This window comes from Nomascus leucogenys, chromosome 22a (genome assembly GCF_006542625.1).
Source record: "Nomascus leucogenys isolate Asia chromosome 22a, Asia_NLE_v1, whole genome shotgun sequence".
Lineage (NCBI taxonomy): Eukaryota > Metazoa > Chordata > Mammalia > Primates > Hylobatidae > Nomascus > Nomascus leucogenys.
In genome coordinates, this window is record NC_044402.1 from 88,069,323 (window position 1) to 88,096,093 (window position 26,771).

The following is a 26,771-nucleotide window of genomic DNA, read 5'->3' on the forward strand; positions in this document are numbered from 1 at the left end:
AAATACATTCAAGTATTATTTCTGCAGCAGAGTTTATAATTACCCAGATGTTTAAGTATTTACTGGGATTTTTCTTAAAAAAGTAAGACAAAGAAAAAGGTCCTCAGAGTTTCTGTGAGTTTTTTTCCTAGAGAGCTTATCTCTACCTGGGCACTTTGTTAGTTTACATGTCTCTCATTCACACTAATAGTGTGTATTTTATGTTCTAGTGAGTACACCCCATACCTCTTCATCTCGTTTTCTTTTTAGTCAGCTGTAGAATTTTAAGTAAGTCAGTCTTCCAAGATTCATTCTTTGTGAAAGAATATTCTTGGATTAGTGGTTCTGTTGACATTTTTTCTTACTCGGTCTTAATACCCATCAGCTTTCCAAGTTTATACATATTTGTTACTGGCCAGGTCCAGATCCATCCCACCTGCCTGCAGCAAGTCAATCATTGTGACATGAGTTTTGTAAAAGAGAAAATATTTTTTTCACAAGGGAACTGAGTGAGAAAGTGGGAGAATCGCTCCCAAATCCACCTCCCTGAAGATAAGGCTTAGGGACATTTATGGGTTAGGGAAGTGGGATGGTCTAAGGTATAGGGAAAAGTAATTGGCGATGGGGATAAGTGAAGTGACAAGTTCATTCTGCCCAAGTAGAATGACCATGCAAATAGTACAGAATCTCAAAATGTAGATTTAGAAAAAGATAGGAGATCTTCATCCTAATCTGTATGTGCCAGCTCAGCCTTTAATGTGGAGTTTTTCACTGTGGGTATTAGATTCTTGCACAGCTATTAATAGCTTTATTACTTTCTGAAATAGTTGAATATGGTCTATCACTCTTTTTAAAAACTCTTCACCGCTTACTGTTTTAAACAAACAACAGCAGGTTCCCGGAGGGGTTTCTGGCCCGGCTTCTCAGCACGTCTCTGTTCTAACCTGAATTTGATTTTCGTTTTTTTCAGTCTCATGGAGTGACTGAAGGGAATGAGATTGTGACCTCCCTCATGACACTAAATAGCCAGAGTTCATGGCATTTCATAGGACATATGTACAGAAAGTGGTGGCATCAATATGATCTGGGGGCAGAGTTTTTGGTTCTCCCACCTCAAAAAGTAATCTCTTGGGCACTTGTGCAGGCCCAGTTGAAAGATCAGTGGTCTCAACCAGTTTGAGCTGTCCAGGAGCTAGCCAAAGTTTCTGAATAACAACTGAAGCAACTATTACCATTGTGACTTGTGAACGTTATCTATAACATAACCAGTGAAAAGTTTCAGCATTTAGTGGTGTGTCCTTCAGCTACTGCAGCCTTCAAGTTCATGAGAAAAGGGGAAAAAAAATTAACAAGGGGCAAATGACCAAAAGCAAGCAGGGCAGGCAGACCTGATCAAAGTAACACCTTGGTTTCCTATTCCCATATCATTCTTTCTTCATTGTTCTATTAGTTCAATTAATTGATATGTTTATTTTAATTTCGATCTTTATTGCAATAACTACCATGAATTCTCAGGTCTGTAACCCTCAGCAAATGACTCAAACTCTTTCTCTCAATATCTTAATTTGTAACACAGTGATAGAATCTACTTCGAAGGATTATGGTGAGAGTGTATTTTCATACATGTCAGTAATTACAGCAGTTTCCTGGCACATACTACTCATTAAGTAATTGTAAATTATTATTATTTAATATTTATCATAAATTATTGGTAACTTTATAGCATCCATCGTGTTTATTCCATTGTCAGTTCTACCCGTGCAAGAGTTTTATATCTATCCTAGACACTTCTTTTTCCAGAATCACTAACTTCATCTAGTCTCTAACCTTTTGTATAAGCTCTTACTTTATCTCTTAAAGTATTTCTTTGTCCTTAGCCTTTCCTATAAACCAATTATCTGTATTATGCCCATAATTTATTTCTAAAACATCTATTCATATTTTCATTCTTCAAAACTTCAACAGTATTTTCTAATGATTAACTTCATCATCCTTAAGTAAGGCACACAAAGCTTTTGATTTTCTTGCATTGGAGAAATAAATATTATGCCATTCTACAAATCTTCTTGACAAATGTTAAAAAGAAAGAAAATAGTTTTATTATTAAATAAGCACTAAACGCAGTTGTGATTGCCTCACAGGCAATCCACTAAAGAGACTGCAAGACAGAAAGAAATCTCACATTTTTATATGCCAGGAAGATATAATTCATTAAATACAGCTTAGTTGTTTTATTCAAAGAAAAGCAAAGCTACTCACATCTCCAAAACAAGCAAGAAGTTACAACTTGGAGCCAGACATTGAGGCCAAGATTCCACAGATATAGGGGGAAAAGGCCCTTTCCACCCTGAGGTCCACATTTCAAAAAGATAGCCCCAAAGTCTTCATAAAAGGTTCCTGAGATTCAAAACCAGCAAAAGTATTATTTAGCTTTTTTTAAAATTGACAGATACAAATTCTGTATATTTATGGTGTACAGCATAATGTTTAGGTATATGTACATATTGTAGAATGGCTGAATCAAGCTGGCAAATACATCCATTACCTCATATAGTTACGTTTATGTAGTGAGAACATGTGAAATATACTATCTTAGCAATTTTCAAGCACACAGTATAATCAACAGTTAGTAGACAACCTACAAAGTGGGATAAAATATTTGCAAACTATATATCTGATGAATAATTAATATCTAAAATATGTAACAGTTTTTAAAAGATTTTCTGTTTCCTTTACTCTTGTCACAGTTTGTAACTTTATGTTAATTTCCTGGAAATCCCTTACACCTTCCTGAAACACATTATGTTTGTACCTCACTTTTGCATACATTTATGCCTTCATTAATGCAATTTATTCCCCATGCTGAAATGTCCTTCTTTTGTTCATCTTTCTAGAGAACATTTAAGCATTCTTCAAGTTTCTGGCCCAAGTACCACCTTGTCTATGCATTGACAAATATCAAAACATTGCTATGTCTAGTAGGAAATATTTTAAAAAATACCTAAAATAGCTAAATATTTTTAAAACAGCTCTATTTATTAAACAGAGATATATCATAACATACCATTTGCAAATTGATTATTAAAGAGATATGTTTGATAGATTTATATAGAAAAATATTGGACATTTATGACCAAGTATGTTAATGTAAACTGATATATAATGATCAAGTTTTATAGTATGTTTCTTATTCAAACCTCACTAAGCATGAAGTATGTGTGCTGATATGGAAAAATAATATAAACATAGGTTGCTTGTTAAAATGCTGAAAAATCTCCATAATTTGGAGGAGTGTGAGTCATGACTGTATCAACTGTGAGCAAAAGAGCACAAACAGCTGCTTCTGATCCCTATGGTGCCATTCAGTTTTCCTACTTTAGAAGCTCCATAAACACAATAAAATGAATGAGATAGGGACTCAGGGTTTCTCATTTTTCAGTAAGTCATTATAAAAATGGTCTCTACAACATATTCATAAATTATGATTAATGTGCTGCAAATTCACTTTGCAGCATAATCAGCTTCATTTTAGCTGGAGAAGTGTTTCTTGAGTCTATCTTTTACTTTGCAGAGAGACCATATTTAAAAGTGAATAGTCATCATCAACTCTAACTAGCATCACATTAAAATCAGAAAATTGGGAAGAAACCAAGTATTTACTTTTTCAAGAATAAAATATTATTGCTTTGATAATATATTTCAGTTTTTATTGACCTATAAGAACTCTAAATGATTTGGTTTTTATCTTCATAAATATTTTCAAGTATTGGCTGGGCACGGTGGCTCACACCTATTATCCCAGCACTTTGGGAGGCTGAGGTGGGTGGATCACTTGAGGTCAGGAGTTCTAGATCAGCCTGGCCGACATGGTGAAACCCCATCTCTACTAAAAATACAAAAATTAGCGGGATGTGGTGGCATGCACCTGTAGTCCCAGCTACTTGGGAGGCTGAGACAAGAGAATTGCTTGAACCCTGGAGGCAGAGATTGCAGTGAGCCGAGATCGCACCACTGTACTCCAACCTGGGCAACAGAGCAAGACTCTGTCTAAAAATAATAATAAATAAATAAATATTTTCAAGTGTTAGTTGTCAGATGTCAAATGAGATATGTACTACTATGTATTATTTCACTGATGAACAAAACAAATACTTTATATTAAAACACTTTTATAGGACATTGAAACAACTGGAAATATGATTTAAAAGGATACATAATATTCCAATTATGTATGCAACCACAGAATAGTTGCATTAGAATGGATTATAGAAAACCAGAAAGAATTTTCCCAGTGGTTTGAAACCATGACCCAATACCCCACCTAAAAGAGGAATAGATAAAATGGCATCTTAACAAATCTGAAGAGGTGTTGTGAGAGAGTCGCAAGGGTACGGTCCTGAGTCCAAAATAGGCTTCAAGCACTTGTCCTTGAAAATGTTGAATTTCATTTTTGTTGCACACACATTTTCTCATTAGAGAAATCTTGTCTCCAAGATTTGTAGAGATCTGAAATGAGATTGAACGTATTAAGTGATATCTCAGCTCCTGGAAAGTCTTAAGATCTCAACCAATCTTATTTCCATTTTCCTCATTGTCTAAAGCTTCTACTGAGAATATGTCTAATGTGTTGTCCCTTAGCAAAAAGAAAAGGTGGAATCATTCATGACAAGAAAAATAACTGTAAAGTGGATGTTCCATACATTGTTAATTAGTAAAACTACAGCCTATTTTATGTATAAGATGAATGTATTTTTAAAAGTTAGCTCTGATGTTGAAGTTACATTACATCTTTACAGTCAGAGCAACACATGAAGAAGATCATAGTACCTCATTTGTAGTTATTGTAAAGATTAAATGAGCTAATATATTTTAAAATGAAAAGAGAACAAAAGTCTAGAATATAGTAAGCACCCCATTAAGTGATATTTTGAATAGGTTTCTAGTATTTTTGATTATGACAATATTGATGATAAAGTTATTGTAATATCTTTAACATTGACTAGATCATTTTACCACATTATTTTATAATGTGTCTAGTCTTGAAGGGAGAAAAAAATTGATTATGTATAAGCATGTATACATTTATTAAAGTATCTCAGTAGTTTGCCACTATAGTCTATCTTCCTTTTTTATTTTGATGTGAATGTAAACAATCTCCCTCTTACCAAAGATCAGACTTTATAGTTGGTTGAGTTAGTCTGAGTACTAAAACTTAGGGGCAAACATCCTGATTATAACATTAAATGGAGAAAAAATCAAGTGTATATATTCAATACCAGTTTTATGCTGTTGGCAAATTACTGATGTTTAATTGACTATTGGGAGAAAATGCTACTTATGCAACTGCACTAGTAGTTATTCCAGTGAAACCAAATGAGTCTGCAGGTCGTATTAACCCCTCCAAATGAAACCCTGAGCCTATTAGCTTTTCTCTTTCTCCCATGTACATTTCATCATATATAAAAGGCATCTCCATGGAAACAAAAAGCATTTCCCTTAGAAGACAAGAGGTGAATGATTCCTGCCTAGTCCTATCATTATTCTTCAGAGACTACTTCATTTTATTACAAGTGAAAAACCTGCAACAGCAATCTGTACTCTGCAATTAAGAACAGGGCAGTTTAATCCTTGTAATAAGAATGGACCAGCAGCAGCTAAGAACAATTTTATTAACTTCCTAGAGGATTTGTGGCTGTAGAACATTAAAGAAGGCCTCACAGTAAACTAATTTCCAGAGGGGAGAAGCAGTATATTTCAACCACGCATGACAGGTCAGAAAAGCCCCCTCGAGGAGTATATGAAATATTCGGTCTTCTTAAGCACCAGTCAACAAAATGACACCATATCATATCTGTGTTTCCTGCAGGCTGACACTCTACCTCCTATTTGTTTAAGACTGATTTTTAAGAATAACAAAAAAATGCTGGAAATGATTTATGGCTTTGTACATAAACTTTATGTATTGAGAGCCACAAATCTCTCCTAAAAATGGATGAAGTTTTGGCACATGCCTAATTTCATTATTGTTTTTACATAATCTTGTGATAAATTTTATAGAATAAACATATATGGTTTATAATAACATAAAATATTACATTATTTCATCTGTATGTTTTCAAAATAATACAAAAATGTCCATGACTTCACATCCTCACCCAAACATTTAAATAATTTGATTTTTTATAAGTAATTTCCTATTTTTTGCCTTCCTTTATTTTTTCATTAAAATGTATGGATAGGTGTGTGACATATCATTTTTTTTTTAGTCTTTAAACATGTTTGTTTTAACATTTATCTGAGTCAATTTTATGACCATTAAATTTTTCATGTTTTTATTTAGATATGCTATTATAACATCTTCATTAATGTCACTGAGCTCTAAATATAGATTATGATGCTTTTACCACTGAAGAAAAATATTTTGAAATAGTTACCATTTACATAAGATCAAAAGTAATATTATTATATCTAATGTAACCTTAAAATTTATTTTTTTTTTAAATTTCATTATTATACTTTAAGTTTTAGGGTACATGTGCACAATGTGCAGGTTTGTTACATATGTATCCATGTGCCATGTTGGTGTGCTGCACCCATTAACTCGTCATTTAGCATTAGGTATATCTCCTAATGCTATCCCTCCCCCGACCCCACAACAGTCCCCGGAGTGTGATGTTCCCCTTCCTGTGTCCATGTGTTCTCATTGTTCAACTCCCACCTATGAATGAGAACATGAGGTGTTTGGTTTTTTGTCCTTGCGATAGTTTGCTGAGAATGATGGTTTCCAGCTTCATCCATATCCCTACAAAGGACATGAACTCATCCTTTTTTATGGCTGCATAGTATTGCATGGTGTATATGTGCCACATTTTCTTAATCCAGTCTATCGTTGTTGGACATTTGGGTTGGTTCCAAGTGTTTGCTATTGTGAATAGTGCCGCAATAAACATACGTGTGCATGTGCCTTTATAGCAGCATGATTTATAGTTCTTTGGGTATATACCCAGTAATGGGATGGCTGGGTCAAATGGTATTTCTAGTTCTAGATCCCTGAGGAATCGCCACACTGACTTCCACAGTGGTTGAACTAGTTTACAGTCCCACCAACAGTGTAAAAGTGTTCCTATTTCTCCACATCCTCTCCAGCACCTGTTGTTTCCTGACATTTTAATGATCACCATTCTAACTGGTGTGAGATGGTATCTCATTGTGGTTTTGATTTGCATTTCTCTGATGGCCAGTGATGATGAGCATTTTTTCATGTGTCTGTTGGCTACATAAATGTCTTCTTTTGAGAAGTGTCTGTTCATGTCCTTTGCCCACTTTTTGATGGGGTTGTTTGTTTTTTTCCTGTAAATTTGTTTGAGTTCATTGTAGATTCTGGATATTAGCCCTTTGTCAGATGAGTAGGTTGTGAAAATTTTCTCCCATTCTGTAGATTGCCTGTTCACTCTGATGGTAGTTTCTTTTGCTGTGCAGAAGCTCTTTAGTTTAGTTAGATCCCATTTGTCAATTTTGGCTTTTGTTGCCATTGCTTTTGGTGTTTTAGACATGAAGTCCTTTCCCATGCCTATGTCCTGAATGGTAATGCCTAGGTTTTCTTCTAGGGTTTTTATGTAGAATTACAACTATACAAAAATGTAATATACTATTCCAAGATAACACTTGTATACATATATATCTTTGATATCACTATGTATTTATTTAGTGTTCAATTTTAACTCTGATCAATATTTACAATACTTTATTTTGATGAAAATAGTCCTTTGAACATTTAGCATAAATCGTATATATTTTCCTCTGTATATCTGCTTTAATTTTTTGGAAAATAGGTTTTGACTGTTATATAATGAAGAGATGCCTGAATATTTTATGAATCAATTCATAGCATGTATAAAATGAAAATAAAGTATTGACATCTTTCCAAGAAGCAAAATTAACCTTGAAGGAAATTCTGATTCATTAAGAAATCAGACATTGTTAAATTATATCATAATTCCTTCTACAGTAACTACCCTAAAAACCCAAGTAATTTTAGTTTGTGCTTTTAAATCTTTTAATTTAAAAAGATCTTTTTGCAAATTTGTCTCACTCCTGATGTTATGAATTGACTCTTTAATTTCATTGCCATAGTCCAGTCAAAACCTTAAAGCAGTTATACACAGCTATGAAATCTAATGGTTTCTCATTAACCTTATTTTAATCCATGCTCTTGATAAGAAGCAATACTTATTCAGAAAGAATTAAAGGATACAGCAAATGTTCAGCCAATATTTGTTGAATGAGTCATTTTAATGCATGTGTCATGTCTAAACACTGAACTCCATTTAATTGTACTCAGTTAATTGCTATATTGTTGAGATGGATCTTATCTTTACAGAAAATATAAGCAAAATCTTTTATAGGCAGTTATTAATTTGCATTAAATTAGAAATATGTTTGAATGTATAGAAACCAATTTAAGACTTCTGGGTGTATACTTAAATATAGAATTATAAAATGTATCATATAAAGTTGATCTTATTGAAAGTCATTTCTTTCATTTGATCAGTAGATTTCATCCTCTTCTTCCTACTCAAGGATGTTAGTTCTATAATTAACCTCTCTCACATCATAAATTTCTACTTCTCTATTGGACCATACCCCATTGGCATATAAACAAAAAATGTTAATTATTTTATTTTTAAAAAACACCATAAAATTTTGTTGCACTTCATTGTTTCTCTTTGCAGTAAAACCCAAAAGACTTCTTTACATTTTCATGCTCTAATTCCTCTCCCTCTATTTCTCTCTTCAATCACCAATAAAGGTGTTTGCTCTTTCCAACCCACTGAAATTCATTTAGTTTACAGTGTACAGTAATTTATAAAAGTTTCTTCACTTGGCTTCTAGGAAACTCCACTTCATTACTTTTCATTCTACTACACTAGTTCACTGGGATTTTTTTTTTCCCCTGATTCTTTCTCTTCTCTCAGCACACAACATTGGAGTGATCCAGGCCTATCTTTTCTGGTCTTATTCAATCTTATGATATTGTATACTGTCTCTAATAGCAATTATGCCCACATTTTCAGTCCAGACCATTTCCTCTAGCTCCAGTCTTATATAACCAACTGCATACTTGATCAAACTGATAGGCAAATGGAACATACTATATCTCAAACCAAATAAGCCTGATACCACCCTACACTGAATCTGTTCCTACCCAGAGCCGGCCCCAGCTCATTGATGGCAATCCATTCCACAGGTTACTCAGGACAAAAACCTCACCATCATTCTTTTTTTTTTTTTTTCTTGACACAGTCTGGCTATAGTTGCCCAGGCTGGAGTGCAGTGGCATGGTATCTCAGCTCACTGCAACTTCCACCTCCTGAGTTCAAACAATTCTCCTGCCTCAGCCTCCTGAGTAGCTGGGATTACAGGAGTGTGCCACCACACCTGGCTAAGTTTTGTAACTTTACCGAGTGGGGTTTCACCATGTTGGCCAGGCTGGTCTCGAACTCCTGATCTCAGGTGATTTACCCACATTGGCATCCCAAACTATTGGGATTACAAGCGTCAGTCACCACACCTGGCCATCACCATCATTCTTGACTTTTCTTCTTCCCTAATATTCCACATCCAATCTGTCATGACATTGCATTTTTCTCCCAATATATCTAAAATTGATTCTGATATACCTAAAATTGGATTGGACCCCTCTTTTACGACTTCCGCTTTGTTTAAGCCACTACCATCCCTTACTTCACTTAGTTCACTGTCTTGCTAACTGGTCTCCCTGCGTCCCAAGTTGCCTATCTACTTTGTATGATCAACACAACACTCATGCTCAATCTGATAAAATGTATATTAGGCAATTTATCCATCTGCTTTAAAATCCTCCAGGGACTTCCTGTTTGATTTGTCACAAACATTGAGGCCCTGTAAGGCTGTCATGAGTTGGTCTCTTGCTTCCTTTTCTGTCTCATCTTTTATTGCTCCCCTATTGCCCAGTTTTCTCTAGTCCTTTGCCTTTGCCTTCTTCAAATATACCAAAACGCCAGGCACCACCATATGAACTCATTGTTCAAGATCACCTGCTCATTGAGGCTTACCCTTACCATACTATGCAAAATTGTTAAATGAACACCCCTCCCTCCACCATATTTTTGTCACCTTTTACTGTCCCTGCTTTATTTACTGTATTTTTTCTAGTAACACTTATTAACACCCAACATACTTTTATCTATCATGTTTATAGTTCAAAGCCGGTCACTCCTAACTAACATTCTAATTTCAAACAAGCTAGAATATGTGCCTGTTTTGTTAACTGATGAATTCTAAGTACTTAGAACAGTGTATGGCACATACTGAACACTCAATAAATATTAATTGATTGGATAAATGTTATGTTAAATCACTTCAGTTTAGATTGTATAGAAATAAAATTTGTATTGCATTCAATGATTACTATCATTTGAATATTGTCAGTGGAACATCATAATAAATGGACTTTTCATTTTGTGTATGTTAGTTTGGCAACAACGTTGTTGAAAAGCTTGTACCTAAAATACTTGAAATTTCTATTTGATGCCACTTATAGAGAGATTATAGAAAATCTAATGAGACTGTTATAAGCTTCTTTAGCACTGAAAGAAACATCTTACTTCCATCAGAGGGATTTAGGTGATCCAGATTCTAACCCTAGGTCATATACAGCATCATTGTATAACCTCGTGCAAAATACTTCAGAGTGAACATCTTTTGCTTTTGAAATAGAAAAAATAATTGCCCTGAAATTTTTATGTATAGTTGAAAGTACCAAGAGAGATTATGTTAGGGAAAATGCATTATAAAGATATATAAATGTTCTATGCATGTAATTATTCAAATTATATAAATTATACATAAATATGTTTAATGTTTCAGCTTTTGACTTTGGATTCTGATATATCAAAAGACTTCTCTAAATTCAAATTTGTTCTGTAGCATGAAACAATAATAAACTTTGAAGACTTTAATGATTTGTAAAAGTTTAGAAACATTTTCAAATACATTAATTCTTTAATTTAAAAATTCCATTCTCAAGAGAGATTTATTCTAGCTAAAAAACAAATGAAGCATATTTATCATTAAAATCATTCCAAATGTGTTTCTAATACAAAAGGAAATGAGTTTTTTTCACTGACATTATAGTACAGCAATGGAAAGAACAGACAATGCAAATTGTGTTCAGCTCTGAGCGCAACAATTTTACATTAAGAATAGTTTGTAGTAGATGATCAATGTTCAGATTATCAAGTTAAATGTAAAGATTTGTAATAATTATTGTATAAATGATATCTATATAATAACAGTAATTTATAGTTATTTTATTTATAGTATATGTATTTATATGTAAGAATAGTTATATTTATAATCATTATAGCATAATCCACACTATTCAAAACTCAAAATTTAATTTTAGAATAATTTTATGTTAACATTGAGATTTACACAAATTACAAAATGTTTTTGAATATGTGATACTCTTACATTCTCAAAACTATTGATTAAAAAAAGGTATATTAATCCTATTTCAAGGATGAAACTTTTAGCAACATCATACAACAGCCAAGCTTACTGACTTTATATTCCTATATTCTATATCATGACTCATTATTCTTTATGTCTTTTCTTATTTATAAGATTTGTATATGGGTTTTATATGTGTGTATCTCCAACCTATATAATTTAGAAAATGTTTGTACACATAGCAAAAAGACCAAGACAGTTGTTAATTACCATAAGTTAATTTACTAACCTATCCAGATAAAATTATTAAATGTTTTATCTCTACTTGTATAGATTAGAATGAATATGCTGCTCGTATAATATATTAAGAAAATAGGAAACATAATTAACTGAAAATAAATTGTAAGCTTTAACATTTTAAAAAGTCAAAATAGCAGAATATGGTGGAAAAAATACATATTTGTCACCAGATCAATTTGAATTTTAATAATGGCTATGACCATTAGCGAGTTTCAAACTTTTCTAAGCCTTGAATTCCTTATGTGCAAAATGGGAAAAATTACCTTATATACCCTTACATTCTTGGAAAGAACAAATGACAATTCTGATAAATATGTGTAAATTAGATGTAACAGTATGCTACAAAAATATGATTGCAATAATATTTTGATAACTACTAATCAATTTATATATGTATATGAATATGTTATGTATGAAATGAAACTCATTCCATATGATATATATTATGTATTAAATGTTATATATAATATATATGTAAACACATACATATGTAGGAGCAGATAGAAGAATATACACATAAACAATTTTCCTACATCCATGCTGTCTGAATAATAGCTTTAAAATTTGAAATATATATAAATTGTCAAAAATAGCATTTAATATATTTTTATCCAAGAACACTTATTTCCTTGAAAGTTAGAGTTTGGCATATATAACTTTCAACCAACTCATATTTACTAAACATTCAATTTCAAAAATGTTAATAGACATTATATCTTATACTTTATTTAACAAGCACTTTCATTTTACCCCCAGAAAAATCCTGTGTGCAACATGCTACAAGTGTCATAGTTATATGTCACCAAACAGGTTTATAATATAGGACAATCTGAAACAGATTATTCAAAAATTTTGTTTACTTTTAATTGACAAATGAAAATTGGGTACAATGTGATACTTTGATACGTGTATACATTGTGGAATAATTAAATCAATCTAATATATCTAACATCTCACATACTTACCTTTTTTTGTGATGAGAACATTTAAAATCTACTCTGTCAGCAATTTTCCAGTATACAGTACATTATTAACTATCATCACTAGATCTCCAGAACGTATTTTTCCTATATAACTGAAACTGTTTACCCTTTGATGAACAACTCCACATTACCGCCCTCTTCCTACACATGCCAGCCCTTGGTAACCAGCATTCTACTCTCTACTTTTGTGAGTTTGACTTTTTTAGATTCCACATGTAAATGAAATCATTTGGTAAATACACAAAAATTTGTCAGTAATTTTTCTTTTCTGTGTCTGGCTAATTTCACTTAGCATATTTTTTCCAGTTTCATCCATGCAAATGATGATATTTTCTTCTTTTTTAAAGGCTGAATAGTATTTCATTGTGTGTATATACCACATTTTCTTTATTCATTCATCCATTGATGGATATTCAGCTTGATTCCATATCTTGGTCATTGTGTATAATGGTGCAATGAACATGGAAGTGCAGGCGTCTCTTTGACATGCTGATTTCATTTCCTTTGGCTATATACCCAGAAGTGGAATTACTAGGTCACATGGTTGTTCTATTTTATATTTTTGGGAAACATCCATACTATTTTTCATCATGGCTGTACTAATTTACATACTCATGAGCAATGTAAAAATATTTACTTTTCTCCATATCCTCACGAACACTTGGTATCTCTTGTCCTTTTGGTAAAATATTTTCTAACATGTGACATTATATCCCATTGTGCTTTTAATTTGCATTATCCTGATGATTCATGATGTTAAGCATTTGGTAATATATGTGCTGATCATTTCTATGTTTTCTTTTAAGAAATGTCTATTGTGGTCCTTGGCCCATTTAAGTCAGGCTATTTGTTTTCCTACTATAAGCTGTTTGACTTATATATTTTGTATATCAACTCCTTCAGATGTATGGTTTGCAAATATTTTATTCCATTCCATATGTTGTCTCTTCACTCTGTAAATTGCTTCCTTTTCTGTGCAGAAGCTTTACAGTTTGATGCAATCTCCTTTGTCTATTTTTACTTTTATTGCCTGTGCTTTTGGGGTCATATCTAAAAAATATTTGCAAACACAAATATCAAGAGACTTTTCCCCATGAAAGGTTATTTTTTAAAAAAATAGTGTTTTATGCTACCATAGATTAAAAATAATATTTAAATGCAAGCAAAAGATGAACTAAGCTTAATAACATACTGCAGATTAATTTTCTTTGTATTTGATAAACTCAGAGTTGCAATTAGATAGGCATAAAAGTCATCATTAGGAATTTTATATGAAATATGTTAACACAAAACATTCACCTTGCATTCACCTCAATCTATTTTACTGTTCTCTTATAGGCTGTGCTAGGAAAAATGATATAGGATCACTGAAAAATATTTGGTCATCAAACATGCCCCATGTTCTCCAGTGCAACTTATCCAATAAAGCAGAGAAGGGAGAGTAAGATATTTAAAAAGATTTTTTTATCTGAAACAAATATTCATTTTTTGAAAAGTTAAAGCATTTAAAAAGTTATGTCATTCAATATCCACGTAAACAGCAAATGATTAATCAGATTTTTATTGAAAAAATATTGTAGGTTTTAGTGATTTTAAGAGTAACATGCCATATAAATCAATTTTAGTGCATGTTTCAAATGATTTTTACATAAAAACATTATATGTAGAATTTATTATATAGCTTTAGAACAAGACTTTATATTGATGTTAGAAATTGATCTGTACACATAAAAATGATATACATGAAGTAAAGACAAATAAATGTGGGCTTTAGGCAATGATTGACATCATAGAAGAATCTAGTAGGACTTTAAGAAGCTACAGTATCTTTCATTTACTAATCCTTTTTAAAGAAATTCTCAAAAACTACAAAAGGAAAGACTAATGCAGGTGTCTCATCTTCAGCATGTTTCTAAACACCATTGTGACAATATTCAATTTCTAATATTTATCACTTATACTACTTCTACATCCAGAAAGAAATTGAGATTACCGTTATAAATCTGTTACAAAGTAGAAGTAGATACAAAAGCCAAAAATTTAGTGATTTGATTTTTATAAATTTTATAAAAGTAAAAATAACAGTATTTTTTCACTAACAGATAATGCCTAAAATAATTACTAAAGTTATATATATCTGCGATTGTATTTATGTTAATTCATTGTAATTCCATAATTTTGTTTGCTCAGAAAACTTACTGAATATAGCACATTGTTAACTCCATAATAAAAACTGTAATTTTCACTTCAAGCACCATTGTGCTTGTTCTTTCATTAATGTGATGGCTATACATTTTAATCTTACCATACATAAAACCAATGCAGGAATTAATAGACAAAACCCTTATTATCTTTATACATATTATAAAATAACATATTGTTAGAGTGGGCAAATAGCCAGAAATGAGCAGGCAAGGGAGCCCCCTGGGAAAAGAAGTCTTAGAGGTGCTACCCACTGATAGTCAGAGCTGCACATTAACAGTAAGCAAAAGTGACAATGGTAATATGGTTTGGCTCTGGGTTCCCACCCAAATCTCATCTTGAATCAATAATCCCCATGTGTCAAGGGCGGGACTGGGTGGAAACATTGTTGATTCACGGGGATAATTTCCGCCATGCTGTTCTCGTGATAGTGAGTTCTCACGAGACCTGATGGTTTTATAAGGGGCTTCCTCCTTCGCTGGGCACTCACTCTATCCTGCTGTCCTGTGAAAAGGTGCTTTCTATGATGACTGTAAGTTTCGTGAGGCCTCCCCAGCAAAGTAGAACTGTGAGTCAATTAAAACTCTTTTCTTTATAAATTACCCAGTGTTGGGTATTTCTTCATAGCAGTGTGAGAATTGACTAATATAGCAAATCGGTACCACAGAGAGTGGGGTGCTGCTGTAAAGGTACTCAGAAACATGGAAGCCACTTTGAACTGAGTAATAGGCAGAGATTGAAACAGTTTGGGGGACTCAGAAGAAGACAGGAAAAGGTAGGAAAGTTTGGAACAGCCTAGAGACTTGGAGGGCTCAGAAGACAGAAAAATGTGGAAAAGTTTGGAACTTTCTAGAGACTTGTTGAATGGCTTTGACCAAAATGCTGATAGTGATATAGACAATGAAGTCCAGGCTGAGGTGGTCTCAGATAGAGATGAGGAACTTGTTGGAAATTATAGTAAAGGCCATTGTTGCTATGCAAAGAGACTGGCAATATTTTTGCCCCTGCCCTATAGATCTGTGGAAGTTTGAACTTCAGAGAGATGATTTAGGATACCTGTCAAAAGAAGTTTCTAACTGGCAAAGTGTTCAATAGGAAGCAGAGCATAAAAGTTTGGAAAATTTGCAGCCTGATGTTGTGATAGAAAAAAAAAAAAAATTCTGAGGAGAAATTCAAGCCTGCTGCAGAAATTTGCATAAGTAATAAGGAACCAAATGCTAATGACCAAGACAATGGGTAAAATGTCTCCAGAGCATGGCAGAGACCTTTATAGCAGCCCCTCCCATCACAGACCTGGAGGCCTAGGAGGGAAAAATAGTTTCTGGGCCAGGACCGGGCCCACTGCTCTATACAGCCTCAGAACATGGTGCTCTGTATCCTAGCTGCTTCAGCTCCATCCATGGCTAAAAAGGGCCAACATACAGCTCAGGCCATTGCTTCAGCCTTGGCAGCTTCCATGTGGTGTTGGGCCTGTGGGTGCACAGAAGTCAAGAATTGAGGTTTGGCAACCTCCACCTAGATTTCAGAGGATGTATAGAAACACCTGGATGTCCAGGCAGATGTTGGCTGCAGATGTGAAGCCATCCTGAAGAACCTCTGCTAGGGCAGTGCAGAAAGGAAATGGGGGGGGTGGAGTCCCCACTAGGACATTGCCTAGTGGATCTGTGAGAAGAGGGCCACCATCCTCCTAGCCCCAGAATGGTAGATCCACTGACAGCTTGCACTGTATGCCTGGAAAGGCTGCAGACACTCAATACCAGCCCATGAAAGTAGCCAGAAGAGGGGCTGTACCTTGCAAAGCCACAGGGTTGGAGCTGCCTAAGGCTATGGGAGCCTACCTTTTGCATCAGTGTAACTTGGATGTGAGATATGGAATCAAAGAGGATCATTTTGGAACTTTAAGATTTGCTGAATGCCTTGTTGGATTTCAGACTTACATGGGGCCTGTAGCCCATTTGTTTTGGCCAATTTCTCCCATTTGAAACAAGTGTATTTACCCAATGCCTGTACCTCAACTGTATCTAGGAAGAATCTAACTTGCTTTTGATTTTACAAGCTCATAGGTGGAAGGCACTTGCCTTGTCTCAGATGAGATTTTGGACTTGGAATTTTGGGTTAATGCTGGAATGAGTTAAGACTTTGGGGGAACTGTTGGAAGGGCATGATTGTGTTTTGAAATGTGAGGGCATGAGATTTGTGAAGAGCCATGGACAGAATGATAGGGTTTGGCTCTGTGTCCCCATACAAATCTCACCTTGAATTTTAATAATCCCCATGTTGCAAGGGCAGGACCACGTGGAGATAATTGAATCATGGGGGTGGTTTCCACCATGTTGTTCTCGTGATAATAATGAGTTCTCACAAGATCTGATGGTTTTATAAGGGGCTTCCTTCTCTGCTCACCACTCACTCTGTCCTCCTGCCCCGTGAAGAGATACCTTCCTCTATGACTGTAAATTTCCTGAGGCCTCCTCTGCAATGCAGAGCTGTGAGTAAATTAAACCTCTTTTCTTTATAAATTATCCAGTTTTGGGTATTTCTTCATAGCAATGTGAGAACTGAATGAAATAAATGGCTACACTGGCTACTTCTGGCATTGTGGTTTGGCTCCTCCAGCCCTAAAAGGAATTTATCAGGCCCTAGCTGGAGATAACCATGCTAGAGATTTTCCCTGCTGAAAAGCATGGACATTCCTCTAAAAACTCACTCTAGAGTAGCCTTTTGCTTATTATAATAGTAAAAAAGTACATCCCTGAGTGGAAGTTTTTTTTTTTTTTTTTGATGGAATTTTGTTCTTGTTGCCCAGGCTGGAGTGCAATGGCACCATCTCGGCTCACTACAATATCCACCTCCTGGGTTCAAGTGATTCTCCTGACTCGGCCTCCTGAGTAGCTGGGATTACAGGCACGCACCACCACGCCCAGCTAATTTTTTGTATTTTTAATAGAGATGGGGTTTCATCATGTTGTCCAGGCTGGTCTCAAACTCCCGACCTCAGGTGATCCACCCACCTAGGCCTCCCAAAGTACAGGGATTATAGGCATGAGCCACTGTGCCTGCCCAGGTTGAGCTTTTAAACGCTAATAAGACATGCAACATGTGTACTACCAGCATTTACAACCGTAGAGTATGTGTGTTCAAAGGGAACTCAAACATGCTTGCAAGTAACATCCCCTCATGCCCCTTCAAAAATAATCATGTAAGATTCTCATAAAGAGAGTCCCCTAGCACTAGCTGCTGCTGGCTCATTCTTTCAAGCAGACTCTGTCCCATCTCTCAGAGTGTACTGTCTCTTTAAATAAACACTACTGCTACTATTTTTGCAAACTGACCAGCCTGGAGCTGTTTTTTACTTCACTCTGGGAATGTACTTTATCTTCCTTCAACAAAACCTGCTACTTAACTCTTGTTGCATCTCTTGGTTGAATTTTTTCTTCCAAGTTAGACAAGACCTGAGGATTCCCACAATTCCTGGTAACAATATCACAAGGAAATAGTTAAAATTCAGACTATACATCTCTTTTCCTTTTTCTTCATTTAATAGTTCGGTATTTGAACAAACTTATTCTCTGTAATCCACAGTTTCCTCATCTTCAAAATCATATTATTAATAGCACTTGCCTTATATGAAAGCCCTTAGTCTGATACTTAGTACAGTATAGCAACTTAATCCAATTAATATAGATTGGCTGTGTCCCCACCCAAATCTCATCTTGGATTGTAGCTCCAATAATCCTCATATGTCGTGGGAGGGACCCAATAGGAGGTAACTGAATCATGAGGGCAAGTTTTCCCATGCTTTTCTCGTGATAGTGAATATATCTCATGAGATCTGAAGATTTTATGAAGGGAAATTCCCCTGCACATGCTCTCTTGCCTGCTGCCATGTAAGACATAACTTTGCTCCTCCTTCACCTTCTGCCATGATTGTGAGGCCGCTCCGTGTGGAACTGTGAGTCCATTAAATCTCTTCGTCTTTATAAATTACCCAGTCTCAGGTATTTCTTCATAGCAGTAAGAAAATGGGCTAATACACCAATCCTTCCTTCCTTCAACAGGAATTTTGATACCTTCACATAAGATTACCACACAGGATAAAATTATATAATATATGGGATAGCATTTGTAAACTCTAAATTAGTACATACTCTTTAGAAATTATGATGATTTAGAATGCTTAAAACTTTGTGTTTACTTAATAAAAGTTAATATTTATTGATTCTTCAGCATGTGCCAAAGGCTTTTGAATTCTTTGCATGCTTTATCTCATTTAAACCCCCAACAATTATTGGAATAGATGTTATTAGTTATCTTTTACAGAAGATGAAACTGTGGCTCAAATGTTGTTTAACTTGCTCAAGGTCATGTATCTAGTAAGCAGTTAAGTCACTGTTAAAATTCAGGCATTATGACTGCAGAGTCTGTCTTCCTAACAAATGTGTCATGCTACCTAAAGAATCATGGCATTTCCTGTCATTAACTACTATGATAATGAGCACTTTTGTTATTCCAATAAGCTTAGGCAATAAATATACTTAGTGTCACATAGGCAAGGCAATATTTAATAAGATCAATGAAATTGTTATGTAATAAATCAGAATGAAAATTTATATTACATTATACTAGAAAGGCATATGTAATTAAAACTTGATTAGCTATAATTTATACAGTGAGTCTTCTCTTAACATCATCAACAGGTTTTGGACACTGTGACATTAAGTGAAAAAAGATTTAACAGAACCAATTTTATCATAAGCTACTCGACATAAACAACAGTCAAATTCCTACATCATCTTTCTGGTCACAAATCATTGCCAAACTTTAAACTAGGGCTCAAAACATCTGTAGTATCAAACATTTAAATAAATGTGAGCTATACATACATTTAAGAAAGATTACCAAGCACAAGTAAGATCACTGTTCACATGCTTATTTCTGCTCAGAATTGCAGCTCAGTGTGCAAGGTAGAAATCATCTGTGGACAGGATGCCTTCCCATTACAGGATGTACACATGCACACCAACACTCACACAAACTGGGAACATTAGACACATGAATGAAGCTAGTGTGCACATCTTTGGGATGCGAGAGGAAATCAGAGTACCTGGATGAAACTCATGCAGACATGGGAAGAACATGCAAACTCCACACACTTCCAGCTCCAAACAGAAGAGATTATATCCAAAGGGCATTGAACAAAATGATGTTATTCAACTTGCTGTAATAGCATTAATGAAGATTCTCATTTCATATTATTAAATAATATAAAATACTTAGCATTAGTAAAATACATAAAGTTAGTTGTGATAAAAAAGAGCAGGTAAACACAAATTTTAATACAAATTACTTAGGTTAAATACATATATTTGTAAATTTTGTTCTGCTATTGGAAGTTTCACACTTTATTGAATTGGAAGAATTTATTTCACCTAAAACCATACTGAAACAAATATCCGGTGATTAATAAGTCAATAAACAAATAGCCATATTCTGCACATAAATAGAAACTGAACATTTGTACTTTAAAATGCAATTCTATCAAATTGCTTAACTAACATGAAATACAAAGGAAAATATGCAATTAAGTCATTTTTACAACTGTCATAAATTTTAATGAATAGTTTTCAAAGTACACTCCATTTTATTTTAATGTTTAAAAGAATTTTATTTCTTCATTGTACACAGCATTCTTGCTTCAATAATTCTGTATTTTCCTTTTGAAAAAGCAAATTCTGTTACACTTTCATATTTAATTTCTGTTCATTCTATCTTATTTTTACAAATTAACCCCACATTCTTTCATAAACCTTAATTATGCTACTTCTGTAAAATCCTTTATAATAATTGGAATCAAATCAGTGTAAAAGATTACCAAGGGATATAGTCATCAGGCTATTTAAAGTCAACATGAAGGAAAGAATTCCAAGAGCAGTATGACAAAATCATTAGGTAACCTACAAAGAAAAACCAATTAGACTAACAGCCAACTTTTCAGCATAAACCTTGGATGCCAGAAAGGATTAGGGACCTATCTTCAACTTCCTTAAACAACAACTGTGGGCCAAGAATTTGACATCCTGCAAAACTAAGTTTCACAAATGAGAAATAAAGTCATTTCCAAATACTGAGGGAATTTGTCACTACCAAACATGCACTATAAGAAACGCTAAAAGGAGTTCTAAACCTCGAAATCAAAAGGCCAATATGCACCAAAGTAGAACCTCTTGAAAACTAAAAACTCGCAGAGTCTATAAAACAATAACACAATAAAACTAAAACTATCTAGGTAACAATTAACATGATGAAGAGAAGAGTATCTTACATCTGAATATTAATGGTGATTGTAAATGGCCTAAGTGCTCCACTTAAAAGAAATAGAATGGCAGAATGAATAAAAGGTCATGATTCAAATATCTGCTATCTTCAATAGACTCACCTAACACAGAAGTATTCATATAAACTCAGGGTAAAAGAGTAAAAAAAGGTATTCCACACAAATGGAAACCTAAAGCAAGCAGGAGTAACAATTCTTGTATCTGACAAAACAGACTTCGAAGCAACAATGGTAAAAAAACAAAACTGATCACTATATAATGATAAAAGGATCAATTCACCAAGAGGAATCACAATCCTAAATTTATACACATCAAACACTAGAGTTCCTAGATTCATAAAAAGATTACTACTAGACCTAAGAAATGAGATAGACAGGAAAACAATAATAGTGAGAGACTTCAATACACACCTGACAGCAATAGACAGATCTTTAAGACAGAAAATAAATTACAGAGAAACAATGGACTTAAACGATATGCTAGAACAAATGAACTTAATGGATATTTATAGAACATTCTACCCAAGGTTTGCAAAATATACATTCTTCTCATCCGCACATAGAACATTCTCCAAGATAGACCATATGAAAGTCCACAAAACAAGAGTCAATACATTTTAAAAACTGAAATAGTGTCTAGAATCTTCTCATACCACAGTGGAATAAAACTAGAAATCAACTCCAAAAGGAACCCTCAAAACTATAGAAATACAAAGACATTAAATAATCTGCTCCTGAATGATGTCTGAGTTAACAATGAAATCAAGATGAAAATTTTAAAAATCTTTGAATTGAATAATGATAATAATGACACAATTTATCAAACCTCTGAGATACAGCATGAGCAGTGCTAAGAAGAAAGTTTACAGCACTAAATGCCTACATCCAAAAGTCTGAAAGAGTACAAATTGACAAGCTAATGTCACAACTCCAGAAAGTGGAGGAACAAGAACAAAATAAACCCAAAGCTAGAAGAAGAAAAGAAATAACAAAATCAGAGCAGAATGAAATTCCAAAAAAGAAAATAATACAATGAAATAAAAAACTTGTTTTTTTTTGAAAAAAATAAACAAAATAGACAATTGCTGGATTAACCAAGAAGAGATAAGATAGAAATAAGCTCAATTTAAAATGAAACTAAAGACATTACAACCAACACAACAGAAATACAAAAGATCATTTGATACCACTATGGACACTTTTGTGCACACAAACTAGAAAATCTAGAGGAGATTGACAATTTCCTGGAAATATACAACCCACCTAGATTAAATGAGGAAGAAACAGAAACCTTGGACAGACCAATAACAAGTAGGGAGACTGAATCAGTAATTTTAAAATTGCCAACAACAAAAAAACCCAAGACCAGGTAGATTCACAGCTGAATTCTACCAGACATTCAAAGAATAATTGTACCAATCCTACTGAAATTATTCCAAAAGGCTGAAAAAAAGGGAATCCTCCATAAATCAGTCTATAAAGTTAGAATCACTTTGATATCCAAACCAGGGAAGGACATAAAAAAAAAGAAAACTACAGACCAATTTTCCTGATAAATATAGACACAAAAATTCTCAAGAAAATAGTAGTTAACAAAATCCAACAGCACATCAAAAAGCTAATTCATCATAATCAAGTAAGTTTCATTCCAGGGATGTAGGAATGGATTAACATGTGCAAGTCAATAAATGTGATACATCACATAAACAGAATTAAAAACAAAAACCATATGATCATCTCAATAGATACAGAAAAAGCAGTTGACAAAATCCAGCATAACTTTATGATAAAAACTCTCAACAAATTAGGCATATATCAGACTGACCTCAAAATAATAAAAGCTATATATGACCCACAGCCAACATCATATTGAATGGGGAAAAGTTGAAAGCATTTCCCCTGAGAATAGAAACAAGACAAGGATGCTAACTATTACCACTCCTATTCACATAATGCTGGAAGTACGAGCTAGAGCAATTAGGCAAAAGAAAGAAAGAAAGAGTATCCAAATTGGAAAAGAGGAAGTCAAACTGTAGTTGTTTGCAGATGATATGATTGTATACTTAGAAAATCCTAAGAACTCCTCCAAAAGACTTTTAGATTTGATAAATGAATTAAAGTCTCAGGTTGCAAGATCAATGTGCACAAACACCAACAAAAACCAAGCTGACAATCAAATCAAGAGCTCAATCCCTTTTGCAACAGCTGAAAAAAAAAAAAAAAACTAAAAATACACTTAACCAAGCAGGTGACAGACCTCCTCAAGAACAATTACAAAACACTGCCGAAAGATATTATGAATGACACAAACAAATGGAAACACATCCTATGCTCATGGACTGGAAGAATTGATATTGTGAAAATGACCAAACTCTCAAAGCAATCTACAGATTCAATGCAATTCCCAGAAAAATACCAACATAGTTTTTAACAGAATTAGAAAAAAATTACTAAAATTCATATGGAATCAAAAACAGCCCAAATGTCGAAAGCAATCCTAAGCAAAAGGAAGAAATCTGGAGGCACCACGTAACTAGACTTCAAATGACACTATAAGGCTGTAGTTACCAAAACAGTATGGTACTGTTATAAAAGTAGACACCAGTGGAACAGGATACAGAACCCAGAAATAAAGCCAAATATGTACAGTCAACTGATCTTTGACAAGACATACAAAAACATAAATTGGGGAATGGATACCCTATTTAATAAATGGTGCTGGGAAAACTAGTGAGCCACATGTAGAATGAAACTGGATCCCTGTGTCTCATCTTATACAAAAATTAACTTGAGATGGATCAAAGCCTTAACTATGAGACCTGAAACTAAAGTTCTGGAAAACATCAGAAAAACTCCTGGACATCAGCCCAGGCAAAGAATTAATGACTAAGACCCCAAAAGCAAATGCAATAAAAACAAAAATAAATGAATGGGACCAAATTAAACTAAAAAGCTTCTGCATAGCAATTGCAGTGATCAAGAGAAAACAGAAAAAAAGGGAGAAAATATTTGAAAAGTATACATCTGACAAAGGACTAGTATCCACACTCTACAACGAACTCAAAACAACAACAAAGAGAAAAGCAAATAATCCCATTAAAAAGTCTGCAAAGGATATAAATAAACATTTCTCAAAAGAAGATTTACAAATGGCCAACAAACATATGAAAAAATGTTCAACATCACTAATCATCAGAAAAGTGAAAATTAAAGCCACAATGAGATACCACCTTACTCCCGCAAGAATGGACATTATTACAAAATCCAAAAACAGGCGGGCCACAGTGACTCATGCCTGTAATCTCAGCACACTGGGAGGCCAAGGTAGGCTGATGACTTGAGCTCAGGAGTTCGAGATCAGCCTGACCAACATGGCAAAACCCCATCTCTACAAAAAATACAAAAAAAAAAAAAAATTATCCAGGTGTGGTAGTGTGCACCTGTGGTCCCAGCTACTCCAGAGGCTGAGGCCAGAGGATCGTTTGAGTCCGGGAGGTTGAGGCTGCAGTGAGCCATGATCATGCCACTGCACTCTATTTTGGGTGAGAGAGTGAGAACTTGTCTCAAAAATAAAAAAAGTCAAAAAACAGTAGACACTGGTGCGTTTATGGGAGAAAGGTAACATTTACACACTACTGATATGAATACAAATTAGTGCAACCTCTATGGAAAACAGTACAGTAATTCCTTATAGATCTAAAAGTCCAATCTACCATCGACCCATCAGTCCCACTGCTGGGTACCCACTCAAAGGAAAGGAAGTCATTACAGGAAAAAGACACTTCCACACATATGTTTATAGCAGCACAATTCACAATTATTGTAAGTGAAGAATCCTTATAATAATTCCTGTTCATGTGTAGCTGGTTTACATTATTATTATTGCATTATTATTTTGGCAGGAAAACTTATAAAAGAGCATACATATACTGGGGATCATCATGTTTGTGTGGGTTAGTTTAAATTTTCAAGAAACACACATGATGAGATTATTTCAGTTAATGGAGATTATTTTAAGGAGAGACCAAATAATAAAGATAATAAAAAAACATTCTAAATGTTACAAGCCTTAGGAAGAAGTGGTGTCCTACTCTTCCACATGCAGGTTATGATTCAGAGAGTAGCTTTGATGACCCATTTACAGTTCTGAGAATTGAGCCAAGATCCAATGCTTCTCCTTCTCTAGCCAATTTTTCATTCAATAATACAACCGTAAAAACAGTCAACTATTTATAGAATTTTAAGGATTGTGGCTATTATGCAAAACCAGGTGCATTATACACAACATTTTGTGCTATCAGAAAGAAACCATGGATAAAGGAGTGTGAGTATGCCAGGCATTTTCAATCTTGCTAGAAAAGGGTGTGAAAACAGAAGTGATATAACAATTGTAGTAGTCCTCCCTAATACTCTTCGTCTAGGCTCTTACTTCTTCAACTGCCCCCTAAATGCTAATGTGCACCAGGGTTCTCGACTTGCTCACATTATTCACCCTATCTGCGTGATTACAGAAATTACATAGCTTATATTACCATCTGATATGGTTTGTATCTGTCTCCACCCAAATTCCATGTTCATACGTAATTCCCAATGTTGGAGGTGGAGCCTGGTGGGAGGTGATTGGATCATGAGGGTGATTTCTCAGGAATGGTTCAACACCATCCCCCTTGGTACTGTTGGTAATGATGGTGAGTGAGCTCTCATGAGATGCTGTTGAAAAGTGTATGGTGCCTCCCCTAAACCCTTTTGCTCATACTTTGGCCCTGTGATATGTGTGCTCCCCCTTGTCCTCTGCCATAATTGTATGTTAACCGAGGACTCCCCAGAAGATAAGCAGATACCAGCAATCATTCTTCCTGTACAGCCTGCAGAAATGTGAACCAATTAAAACTATTTTCTTTATAAACTACCCAGTCTCAGGTATTTCTTTATAGTAATGTGAGAATGAACTAATAGACCATCTCTGGCAATTCTGGCAATTCAGAAATATGTGCTATTATCAAATTAGATTTTGACAGAACTTTTGTACTATATATAAAACTTCTTACTGAATATCTATGCCTGGATATTTCAGCATGTTAATTTAACATATTTGGACTTGAACTAATTTTTTCTAAAACCAAATTTTTCCTCCTCTTATATCCTCACTATTGATACAATCATCACAGCCTCAAATCTGAACAATGTCACAGACGTATTCTTCTCCTTCACTTGGGATTAATTCCTAAATCCCAGGAGTTTACTGTTTCTGGCTTTCGAGTCTCTCTATACTATCGCTGCTGTCATAAGTGGGCCCTATTTCATCTCTTATTTAGATTATTGAGAGGCAATTAATACAGTTCTTAGGAACATGAGTTCTGTGGCTAGACAACTGGGTTTGATTTCCAGCTATACTATTTACTTACTCCGTAGCCTTCATGTCTCTGTTTCTTAGTTTCCTAGACTATCAAAGAGAAAGAATAACCATAGTACCTATCTCA